Genomic DNA, 13,519 nt, shown 5'->3' with positions numbered 1-13,519 from the left:
GATAAATAAAAATAACTATTAACTGCCGTTTTAAATAAACGATGTCAATCTTTTCTTTCAATCCATTTTAAAGTCAGAAATAAGTTGAAAAATGCTTACGAATGACTTATTCATTAATCCCGAAGTACGACACGTTTAAATTTTTCTAACAAATCAAACTGTGGCTAATGGAAAACAAGAACAAAGGAGCAAAAGAAATATTTTTCTGAAATGTAAAGGTTTCTAAATTTGTCTTTTAACATTTCGAATCGACGTCTCCCCATGTCAGTAATAAACCATGATTACATTTTACGCAACGTAGATAACGGCTTTGTGTTTTGATGTTGCGTCATCGTCATTGTATCGAAAGTGTCATCGGGGACTTTCACTGGCACGCGAGTGCGAGTGTGGACTATTAATATTCGACCACAACAATAGCATAAGCACTACTTCGGTGGCGTAGTTGTACTGCTTGCGGGATACGACATCCGCTCTCAGATCTGAGGCTCGATTCCCGATTCGGGCTGTATTTTGAGGTTTTCTTTTGAGTATCGGTCCAGAGTCTGGAATTTTGTTTTTACAAGTAAATGTATACACAGTAAAAGTACCATTACCAACTGCGTTTAGGAACGTCGTATGGTCAGCATAAAAAATCTATGGGACCAATCTGGAAGTATATTATATCAAAAAAAAAACCTATTCGGTTCATAAATCATCGAGTTCTGAGGTAACATAAAAAATACACGTCGAATTGATAACCTCTTTTTTTAAAGTCGGTTAAATGACAGTAAACCCTAATGTTTAAAGCAGCCGTGGCGCTAACCATCGTCCGGAAGACTGTCATTATGTTGTAAATAAAACTATGATGCCATATCACAATAATACGCGAACAAAGCAATAAACATTATGGCATAACACATTCATAATAATAGTAATTAATTACATAGCAAGACTATGTATATTTATAATAGATATCTGCAACGTGTAGGTGTGCATATAGAGTCATGCTATAGTCACCCATCAAAATGGATTAGTGATATGATTATTGGTTCTCATCAGCCTACAACTCAGTGCTGAACATAGGCCTCCCCTAGAGCGCACCACGTTGCTCGGTCCTCCGCTCTCCTCATCCTAATTGAACCTTAATTATTATTAAATCTACATAAAACTTATCTTCAAAAACAAATCAAGTAAAAAAAAAATTACAATAAAATTTACTCGCGTTTATAAAGGATTATTGGTTGTAAGTAAAAAAATAACAGGTTTAATTAAAAGTTACAAATATAAGTTTTAAGTTATATAAAAAATAGTAAACGAAACGGAAGCCGGCAGCAATCGGGTTATATGACCCTTCGCCATTGCACTAAATAAAAATAGAATAAAAATACAACTATAAACAACAGGTAAGCAAATATAACAACCAGTTACAACTACAGTGTCGGCCATTAACTACAACTAGAGTTAACTAACTACTTATTGCTTACCATTATGAGACGAGAACATTTACTCGGTTGGCTCCTTTGGCCATCTGTAAACGACAAAACGTACTATTTGAATGAACAAGATATTTTATGAATGTATACTATAGGTAATAAGTAAATTAACTGAGATAATTTCAATAAAAATATATATTATCTATAAGTTCTATAAGTAATCAATTTTGCATTAAACGAGACATGAAGGATGGATGCAAACAGTCCTGAGAGAGTAAATAATAACAGATCATTAGCGATAAGCTTTAATATGAAATAAGGTAAAAGATACAATCATCCTCGGACGGTCGGCACGGTCATGCCGGCCTGCATGATTGCTTTTTTACGCTCCGCTTGAAGGACTCCAAGTTAAAGGACATCTACATAAACCTGAATTTTGTGAGAATTAAACCGAACATTCTCTGTGAAACAATAATCATAGTTATTTGAACCGTTCATTCGATTACAAAAATAAATACATTAACATATTTATTAACGTGCGCTTCGTACTCAACCTCGTGGTCATTGAGGTTGTCTAAGTGAATTCATAAGGATGGCAACAAGACTAAGTTACTGCAAATAGAAACAAATAACATTTGAAGTGTTATGTCTTTTATTTAAGAGTACGTACATAAATATAACTACATACAAGCGGATTAGGTTCAATTCAAGCCGGTCTATTAATAATATTGTAATTGTTTGGTCAACCCACGCGCGTGCAAGCAAAATATAGGTACAAATACATTATAGGTTAGTTAATATCAATATTGTACAGTGTTAAGGAAGGAAAACTAAATGTATGCTACTCACTGTACAATTATTCTAGTTACTAAACCTAATCTGATTTGCGGGTGGAGCCCTGGTGACCTGTAGTACAGGTTTTCTTTAAAAACTACATCAAGCACCAGTCTCTTACAAAGGCGGAAACTTGTTTAAGGTACATGTTATTGTACCCCTAAGACTACCTCTATAGAGAAAAAATAAAAGATTTTTTTTTAATTAGTTTTGGTCGCAGTTCCGACCGCATTTAAATTCTTGGCTTGAGTAGCCTATTGTAGCATTGGGACACAATTATTGATGTTGCTATAAAGAAAGAACTTTTACAACCCGAGAAACAATTCGAAATCTAAGTGAGTTCTAATAAAAAATCTTTTCAGCATTTAAAATAGTTTAGATTTGAATTTGACAAATCGCAAACAAATACATTATTGTAAATTAGTTTCTCATAATGATTTCTTAAGATAACGCGAATGTTAGACATTTAAATTAAACTATTTTACGAAAATAGTCAAATAGTTTAATTTAAATGTCTAACATTCGATAAAATAAAATAAGGATAAAGAGATTCAATAAAGATAAAGGGAGGATCGCGACGCGTTCCTCTCTTTATCTTTATTAAAATTATATCATCTTTTTTATTTCTTCTTTCCTGCCAGCTCGAGCTGACTTCTTTGTTTCCTTTATAGTCTTTCATTTATTTTATGTCCAATATAAAATGTCTTTAGTTATATTAGCGACTTTATTTAAGTAATAATTAAATATTCCTTGACTTAAACGCAACTATGTTTGCCTACGTGTTGAATAAAGCATTTTATTTTATTTATTTTACTTTATTGTAACCAGATTTGGATTTAATAAATAAAAAATAAATGACGGTTGCACACGAGCACATTCGTAAACTTCGAACTACGAAACACCATGTGGCACTAAACTGTTCTTGATACATGAGATGTATGTCTCATAATACCTTGTAATAACTAATAACACTGCGTACAATGTAAAATGTTTAAACCGGAATACAACGGTTCAGATACAATTCATTTATTGCTTCAAATTATAGTACAAGGCATGATCATACAATGTTGGTACAAACTTTTATGATCATACCTTGTACTATAATATTTTGCTGGTGGTAGGATAATTGATATATTTTATATCCACCTGGATAGCGACCACCGGACACAAGGTGTTAAAACCTGCCATAGTGACCCATGTAAGTGTGTCGAAACTATGAAATTGCCGACATTATGCGTTAGGGCACACTGTTCGTCCTCATAGTATCATTTGTGAATATGGATGTTCTTTATATACATTTTTGTTAAGTATCTAGAATGAACAATACGGTGGTACCTATTAATATCGACTCTTGCATACAATTGCCCGGAGTTTCTTTCTGCCTTTCTTCTTCGGGTAGTCATCGCTTAGGTAGTTAGTGAAAGGCTGGTAGGTTAGCTAGGTTAGGGCTTTTATTGTCCTCACCGGTGAGGATCGCGACGCGTTTCTCCCTTATTGCCTATTCAAAAATACATATATACATCATTTTATTTCTTCTTCCCTGCCAGCCCGAGCTGGGCTCTTTGTTTACTAAGTATATTTTTCATTTATTTTATTTTCAATATAGATTGTCTTTATTTATATAAGCTAATCTAATTAAGTAATAATTAAATATTCTCATGTACCTTGACTTATCATAAGTGCAACCATGTTCGCCTACGTGATGAATAAAGCATTTTTATTTTTTTTTATTTTAAATACCTGCCGCTTAGCGAACTTTGTAAACACACAGACAAACGCCTTTTATCCACAAGTTGATATAGACAGAAGCGTAACTGATGCATCCACCTTTCACCGTGTGTATTCCGTCCAATGACAAGGGGTAGGCCTATCGCCTCCGGGCTGATAACGAGTAGAAAAATCCAAATATCAATTTGCCCTTTCCAGACATCGAACCCGAAACCTCAGCACTGCAGTCGTACTGTAAGAACCACACCAAGAGAAGCTTATAACGATACATTTGTGTTCAGCTTAGCCAGTTAGCATTACTGAGTGCTATTTATAAAGATTTAACGCGGCTCATTGTCCGAACGAGAACATTTGAATATTAAGACACAGATTTATTCTTATGCGAGTTCGTAACACTGTTCTGTGAAGCGAGACCGAACGGAATTTTTAAAAATTTTATACAGAGAAATCATACGATTGTCAGACATTAATTACATTTCCACAATCCAATTCATTATCTATACTAATGTAAAGCTGAAGAGTTTGCCTGTTTGTTCGTTTTTTGTTTCTTTCCAAAGTGTTCTTTACTTCTCAAAAATTAAAACTTATCAAAAGTTTTGTTTCACATAGGGTGTAGGGTGGGGATTCGAGGTTCCGCTATTTGATACGTAATTCATACTATAAACATGGCAAATAATGCATAGGATTTTAAAACAAAGTTAATAGACACTTAAAGCATACGCATACACCTATAATAAACCTGATTTAGATAAAAATAGCCAGTTTTACGAAGCGCTACGTTGGTCTCAATCTTTGTTATACCATAGGTAACCAACATACCTAATTGCAGCTTATTTCGAAACTTCTAGAATTGAGTTATGTTTGAAATACTGTAAAACATATCTACACTAATATTAGAAAGCTTAAGAGTTTGTTTGTTTGTTTGAACGCACTAATTTCAAAAACTACTATACCGATTTTGTTTTTACTAATAGGAAGCTACATTACTACTCAGTCCCGTGTCGGCACGCATACGGGCAGGTAGTGTGTTATCGCGTCTCGGTACCTGGCACTATTCGCATCGGCGCGGTGTATGGTTAAGAGCGTTTACGCATCCGCGCGCCGTATGTCTCGAAAACAGCACTTTTCGAAGGAGATAATATCCATCAAAACATTATTTTAAAAACATATGAATTAGTAATTATTATAGAAAATTTTGTTGTCTAAAAAGTTAGTAGAGAAAATTTTTAGATTTATTGAGTATTTGTAAATTGTTTAATGATTACTGAACAGAGGTTTTCAAATTTGCGCTTCGAACGTCTATTTCGAAGCTCAAAATATCTTAAAACACTAAGGAACATAACAATATGTTATTTTTATCTAACTAAAAAGATCCTGAAGAAAAAAGTTAGTAGAGAAAAAATATCTTTTTATGTTTAATTCATGAGAAATAAAAATTCTAAGAATTCGAAAATTTCAGAAATGTTGTTCATTTAAATGATTTTTTTTCACTATATCTTACTTAATTGAATATAATATTGGATTACTATAATAGAAGAACATCTCCTTAAACACATACAATTTAAAAATTCTACAAAATTAGTTCTGTTATTTTTCTATAAATATTTTAAATACCACTATAAAACGCAACGCGCAAATCGTTTCAAATTAGTCCGCCTTGAGGCTTTCTAGAGAGAGGATGTATCGCTCGTCGCTCCGGCGAGACTCCAGTTGGACTTTGCTGTGCGTAGAAAAAATAGTCACGTGTATACAGTGATTGCCACATCTTAGTACTTTAGTAAGTAAAATATTTTTTCTTTAATGATTGACAATAATTTTAGTAGTTACTATAAATTATTATTATATTATTATGTTTCAGACACAATGGGAAGTAAAGCTATTTCTAGGCAAGAAAAGGAAACGTAACAACGCTGAAACTTCGGCTAAAGCAAAAGCTAAAAGATTGATGTACTAATGTTATAACATGCGTCGGTAGTTATGGTTGTTGCTTTTTTTACTCATTAAACACTTGAGCATAGTTACTCGAAGGAAAAAAATGGAATCTTAAGCTAAAAACAATTAGCCCATTGAAATGTTACATGAGCTTTGTATTTTTAGAGGACCCAATTTTATTTTTAGAACATGTGTGGGGGTCAATAGAAGCTTAATCTCAAGTTTGTGAGGTCGCCCCCCTTGTCCCCTGGCCGCCATCATGGAAAAGGGGTGAAAACACTTTATTCGCGATATCTCGGAAACTATGCATCTTACATAAATTTTGTAGTCATAATTTGTAGCAAATTGTTTTGCCTACAAATATGTTTATATAACTTTTTGCCCTAAATTAAAAATTAAAGAAGTTATAAGCAAAAATGTGAGAAAAGGTTTATAAAAGTTTTCTTTTTTGCTCTATAACTTTTTTACATTTTACAAAAAATTACCTCAAACTAACTTGTAAATGATCTTTTGAGGAAAATTGTTCCCTATAAATTTTTTTTATTTCATTCATTTAAAACGCTGTTACAGCGCTCCAAAGTTTACCGGGTTCGTCAATGCTCATGAGAATCCGGTCGAAACAAAATGTTTAACTTATTTTTTGATTTTTTTTTTTATTGTAAATATATTATTACAATTTTTTTTTAAATTCGTACAACTTTACTTATTTATTCCTAACTTTTTTCTTTGCTATAGAACTTACCAAATTTAACTTATCGAATGTTATGCAGGTAGAAAAGGTATGAGTTACCATTTGGGGATAAAGGAGAAAAAACATATTTGCAGGTAAAACAATTTGCTACAAATTATGGCTTTACAAAATTTTTGTAAGACGTATAGTTTCCGAGATATCGCGAAAAAGTGTTTTCACCCCTTTTCCAAGATGGCGGCCGGGGACAAGGGTGGCGACCCCACAAACTTGAGGTTAAGCTTCTATTGACACACATGGCCCAAAAATAAAATTGCGTCCTCCAAGAAATGCAATATTCGGTCCTTAAATTGTAACATTTCAATGGACTAAACGCACATTTCAAAACTCGTTTTACGCCCGCGGCGTGCGCGGTTGTATGCGGTACCCGCTGTATTGGCGGCCAACTAGTAGAATCGTGCGGGCCACGGTAGCACTAGCGCGCTCTGTGGTTAGTAGGTGGGCGACTGCAGTAGTCGGTAGGGGAGGGGTGGTTACAGAAATCTGACGCCATTTTCCTCCATCGTGATCGTTTCTAATATGTGTCCATGGCGTTCTGGAACTCAACTGACCGTTAACTGTCCATCTTGTAACCACCCGCCTTGCGATAATCGCTCGCCAAGTTTGCAGGACATAATCGGAACCGCGGTGGTTACAAATCGCACAGATCTCCGGCCGTCATGAGTTTGGAAATAAAACAGCCGTTTCTCAACCACGGCGGGCGCGAGTAAAAACCACTTCATGAGCTCTTAGCCTTATAGAATCACTTTGCTGTCCCGTTGTCAAAACGTTTACAACTCGCCAAATACCCAGTGCGCGAGTCCCACTCGCACTTGGCTGTTTTTTTTGCATAATGCATAGGTACGCTTACTTTCAAATAACAAGGTTTTTGTGTTCACTGATGCGCACTGTTAAGAAAATTCAAGTGACGAGAGACGGAATCCTATATCTTTCACATCTTTGAACCTTAGAAATAAGCGATTTGGTAATTTATGTAGCTAGTGAATAAAACTACTAGTAGTAGTTAGTATACCTATCTTCTTAACTATTTGGGCTAGTTTAGGTTTACACGCTCACATCAATTTTACATATAATTTTATCCTGACGTTTAACCCTGTGCAGGTTTCGGTGTCATTATACTTGTATAAATTAAACGCGTCTAGATCCATATGCAGTTTTACTTAAGTATGTAATGTTTGCGTAAACTTCGATAACAATAATAGTATATTCTATATATTTTTTTTAATTTTTAGGTAATCGTGCCTGATATTACACTCAAAATAAATAAGGTTATTAAAAGCCGCAAAATTATAGATTTTCAATATTTTTTGGATCAAATTAAAACACTCAATAACCACAACAGAGCAACAGGTTGTAGTATCGAACATTTACAACTATTGAAAGAGAATGTTTGCTTGCAGTCAACATTTTTAATGAAGTGTAAAATGTGCAATATGGAATTTAAGCTATTTAAGCGCTAAGAGATATACTGATAGTACGGACGTATATCGTGGAACTGTGAATGGAGCTATGATGACTGAAGTTGGTAGATCAAATTTAAACGAACAGTTAGCTTCCATAGATTTACCAATATTAACGCAAAATGTTTACATGAAATGTTACGACGAGTTAGCTAAATGATTGAAATTAGCTGCAGAGGACAGGATGCAAGAGGCCGCTAGGGAAGAAACTGATAAAGATGTTGCCTGTGGCGATGTAAAAGACGGTATTCCCATACTTACAGTCAAAGCTGACTGCTGTTACCCAAAAAAATGTACAGAACCAACTATTTTGCTTCGTCGTGTGTCGCAAATATTATGCAAAACTATGGATATAAAACTGGTAAATTGTTATACATGGATGTACAATCGATCGATTGATGATCGATGTCACTGAGAAGCAATATCTATTTAAAAAACTATCCAAAAAATATAACCAACTTCCGAAAAAAGAAGTCTTTCATTTCTCACTTTTTAGTTATACACCTAAAAATGACATCTCATTACATACACCTTCTGACTCAAAATATAAATTCCAATATGTAATTTCTAATGACTTTTAAACTTTAAATACGCTAAATATTAAAAACTGCAGATCTATGGAGTAATTATGTGGTCCATTATAAACATCGTAGCACAGTAATTTTCCTGATTTATTGTCTGATTACGGAGTTCTGGTGCCTATCTTTCGGCTTCATGATGAGCTCCACTTTACTAAAGGGTACTTTCTAAATGCAAATGCTTAAATTTTTAAAAAGTGAAAATAACAATTTGTAAAATTGCCGTTAAAATTTGTTAAAAATGTTTATTTTTTTATAATTACAAAATGATACATATAAACTATTTCATGATGAATTCTTATATATTTAATAATAGAATTCTTCATTTATCATAAATCATAAGTTACATTCCAATTAGATAATTAAAGCGAAAAGATCAAAATTGGTTGGTCTGACTATAAAGATAGCCGAGCGCTAACTCTACGCACACAGCTACGCAACGGCTCTGTGTGAGTGAATTTTGCGAAGAATTACCTATAGTTGACTTCACGCGCGGCACGTAAACGCTCTTAATGCAGTATATTAGCGCGTGATAGGCGCGCGCCTAATAATCCGGCGACAATATGGCATCGAGTCGACAGATTAACATCGATGCAGTGAATATATGTGAGTAACGAGGATTATTCAACGCGGTGTCCTACGCCGTTCGCATTGAATGACGTTGTGGAGGAAATAGATATTGGTAGCGAAAATGAAGCAGAGTTGGGAAGATCATCAAAGAGGCAACGGGAGAACAGCAGTGAGGACGATGAAGGTGGAAGGTGGACGGAAGTAAAGGGTAAAAAGACGTGCCGTGATAAAGATACTCTAATAAAGGAGGACAAATATGAGGTATATATCTCTTCTAAAGAACGGCTACCTAAACAATTTACGATGGCACGGATACTAAACGAGAATAAATTGAATAAAATAAGCAATATTAAATATTTAAATCCCTTTAAAATACGGCTGCAATTCGAAAATGAGACAGCGGCTAAAAGTCTTTTTGAATGCGAGAACCTCATAAGCAAAGGCTGGAGAATTCAAAAAGCAATGGAGTTGTCCGTTTGCTATGGTGTTATTAGAGATGTTGACCTGGATCTCACCGATGATGAAATCACACAAAATATAAGTTGTCCCCGCCAGCGAAGTTATTATCTTTTAAACGTATGAATCGCCGGAACAGGGATGAAGGAGGGTGGTGTCCCAGTGAAACCATACGGCTATGTTTTGATGGCGATTACTTACCAGCATTTATTCGTGTATGTGACATAAATATAAGGGTAACTCCATATATACACCAAGTCTCCCAATGTTCCATGTGTTGGAAGTTCGGCCATATACGGAAAACGTGTCCTGGAAAAAATGTTATCTGCCCTAAATGTAGCGGTCGTCACGAGAACTGCGATACTACAACATTTTCGTGTGTCAACTGTGGTGGAGACCACATTTCCTTAAGCAAGTTATGCCCTGTTTATAAAAGGAGAGAAGGCTGAGGGAAATCATGGCCGAATTTAGGTGCACATATCGAAAAGCCTTAGAATGTATCGTACCGCCCGAGAGCCCTACCCCATCTCCACACCCGACTGCGCTGGACAATAGTGATAAATTCCCCACTTCAACAATCCGCTCAGATCCCCTTCTTGCCTGATGTTCAACAATGTCCCACATTCGCAGAAACGGTTCAACGGAAAACTCGCAAAGTTGGGACGGCGACTACAACTTCCCGCGAATCAGCTAAAAGTAATACAGAATCTAGGAAGAAAAACGTATTATTCAAGATGATTGGTCTTCGTGGAATATAGATTCGGTTAATAATGAAAATTCTCCACCTATAGATGATCGAGACCAAAAAGGAATTTCCTTCATTTTGTGAACTTTTATCTCGTCTAAAAGAAGTTATTTTTATGCAACAAATAGGGGCGACAGCTAAAATTAGCTCAGTTGTACAGTTGTGTTTAGAATGGTTTACATTAGTGATACGTCGATACATGTCTGATTGGCCTTGGGTGAAAATGTTGATAAATATAATTACTCAACAAAGTGATGGCTAATAACACGGTAAAGTTGAATATATTGCAATGGAATGCCCAAAGCATTAAACCTAAAGTAATTTCTTTTTTGAAATTTTAAGACAGGAAAAGGTCCATGTTGCTTCCCTTAGTGAGACGTGGCTTGAACCCGATAGTCAATTTAATCTTAGCGGCTATGATATTTATCGAACTGATCGAGTTGACTCATACGGCGGTGTAGCTTTAGCGGTTCACAAATCTATCAAATCGCAGAGGTCACCTATACACATGCGCAATAGTGGTATAGAAGTAGTGTGTGTTCAGTTATTCAACTGCTACCCAATTGAGTATATAGTAGCAGTCTATTGCCCGTCAAGAATCATTACCTCCTACCAGGATTGGGAACATCTTTTTCTAGTTGGTCAGCTAAAACTCTTATTTTAGGTGACTTTAACGCCCATCACATAAGTTGGTACTATAAAACTGACCCAAGGGGTTATTTAATTCATGATTCCCTACTTTAGAGTAACTTTATTAATTTAAACGATGGGTCACATACTCGAATTCGTTTAGTTAATACTATTCTTCAGCAATCGTCTCCGGATATTTCTTTGGTCTCTTTAGATATTGCCTCAAAGTTTGACTGGAATGTACTTAATGAAAGTCTTAACAGTGACCACCTTTTAATTAAAATTTCCACTATTGCTGTGTCACATTTTCCGCCAGTAGTTAAAAGGAATTTCCGTAAAGCAGATTGGGGTTCATATAGCAAATATTTAGAAGCGAAATTACGGGATTTATGCTTACCTGACAATCCTCAGGAAGCCTATGACCTATTTTATATATTGTGAACGAGGCTGCAAATAAATTTATTCCTCTACTTAAGTTTAACCAAAACCTAACCTCAAAATTTTCTCCCTAAAGCCATACTGGACTGCTATACTTTCACGAGCCGTAGCATCTCGCCGATTAGCGTTAACTTCATTTAGACGTAACCCTACTCCCCACAACTTAGGTATACTTAAAAATAAGATTAATTTAGCACAGAGACTGATCCGTCAGGCAAAAAGAGGATTGGCAAAATTTTTGTACTTCAGTAAATGAGTCAACAACATCCAGTGACATGTGGCGTAAAATGAAATGGCTGAAAGGTTACAGTTCTTCCAGACGTTTTGTCGATCCTGAATGCAGCAAAGCTTTACTCAGTTCTTTAACGCCAGATTTTGTATCACCATTACCCCCAATCATTGTTTACAATAACCCTGCTTTAGAGTGTGAGATCTCTATTCAAGAGCTCGAAAATGTATCAAACCGAAGGATACATCTCCTGGATACGACGATTTTTCATATTCTATGATTAAAATCTTCCCGATGTAGCCAAACGTGTTCTTCTAAAGCTATTTAATAAATTATTATTCAACAGTTTTGTTCCCTATCAGTGGCGCGATATCTGTATAACCCCAATCCCTAAACCTGGACGCGATTCTAATGTCTTTTCTTCTCTTCGCCCTATATCCTTGATGTCCTGTTTATGTAAAATCTTTCATTATATTTTATATAGACGGCTAGAATGGTTTCTTGAAAAACATAATATATTCTCTTCAAATATGGTAGGATTCCGCAAATGTAGATCTTGTGCAGATAGTTTAAGTTGCCTTATCTGTACTGTACAAACAGGTTTTTCTGAAAATTGTTCCACTATAGGCTGTTTTTTAGATATGCTTACAATAATGTAGATAATACTAGCTTTGATTCAGACTCTGGATAAACTTCAAGTTGGAACAATGATTTGTAATTATTTGTGGAATTTTTTGCGTGAACGAGTTCTTAAAATTAAAATAGGTAATGGATATATTTCTAGAAGTTCAGGGCGTGGCTTAGCTCAGGGAGATCCTCTATCTCCTCTACTTTTCAATGTAGTAACATCAGATATTTGCAAAATACTGCCGAATGATATTAATATATCCCAATATGCGGATGACTTTGTTATTTATACTCTATGTAGATCTAGTCATGAAGGGCAAGTCAAGATTCAGGCATCTCTTGATCTGGTCAGCAAAATGTTAAATCGTGTCGGATTGGACATTTCGCCCTCCAAAAGTAAAATTTGTATTTTTAGTCGTGGTTTCCGTAGACAAGTTATTGATATTCGCTTGAATGATACTCCATTGGTTTTGGTAGATACCGTAAGATACTTAGGAATGTGGTTAGATAAGGGACTCCGCTGGAATAAACATATAGACCAAATGTGTAAAAAGGTAGCAAAGTTCATAAACATCTTTAGAATTTTAGTTGGTCCAGGATGGGGTATTCATCCTGTTCACTTAAGAGGCTGCGTGTTGCACTCGTTCGAAGCCGTATGGACTTTGCAAGCTTTTATTTGATAATAGTGCCGACACTCATTTGGTTAAGCTGGATAGATTACAAAATATATGTTTACGATTGATTGGTGGATTTGTAAAAGTACCCTATTCACGTTATGGAGTCTGAACTATTTTGGCACCATTATTTGTACGTCGTCGATATTTGGCCGGAAAATTTTATTTGAAGTCGAAAACTTATAAATTTCCTATAATAAAGATACTTGAATTATTAAAAACTCAATGTAACAATTTTACTGGAGACAAAAGAAACCTTTGTTGGTAATAGTATGTGAAATGTTAGGCCGCGAAATTTTTATTGCAGTAGCGATTTGACCATGTATTCAATGAATACTTGGGTTAGTAACATGGACCTATCAAGTTATGTTAAACCAACACTAGAACATATTGACAAACCCAAACAAAATTATAACATTACAAACTTAAAAACCCTTTGCTGTAATTCACTTAATGAT

At 35.1% G+C, this 13,519-nt stretch overlaps 1 protein-coding gene across 2 annotated transcripts in view; it reads right to left on the bottom strand.

Annotated features, from left to right (window-relative positions):
- Positions 1-13,519, bottom strand: part of LOC115453417 (probable E3 ubiquitin-protein ligase RNF144A) — a 196,894-nt gene that overhangs the window by 146,197 nt on the left and 37,178 nt on the right. The window contains exon 2 of one of the 2 annotated variants that reach the window (XM_037438911.1): positions 1,464-1,507. The exons of the other annotated variant lie outside the window; for it this stretch is intronic. The gene's annotated coding sequence lies outside the window, so the exon portion shown is untranslated. The remainder of the gene's footprint in view (positions 1-1,463; positions 1,508-13,519) is intronic. 2 annotated transcript variants of the gene reach the window in all.

This window comes from Manduca sexta, chromosome 15, assembly GCF_014839805.1.
Source record: "Manduca sexta isolate Smith_Timp_Sample1 chromosome 15, JHU_Msex_v1.0, whole genome shotgun sequence".
Lineage (NCBI taxonomy): Eukaryota > Metazoa > Arthropoda > Insecta > Lepidoptera > Sphingidae > Manduca > Manduca sexta.
This window is presented reverse-complemented; position numbering and strand designations above follow the sequence as displayed.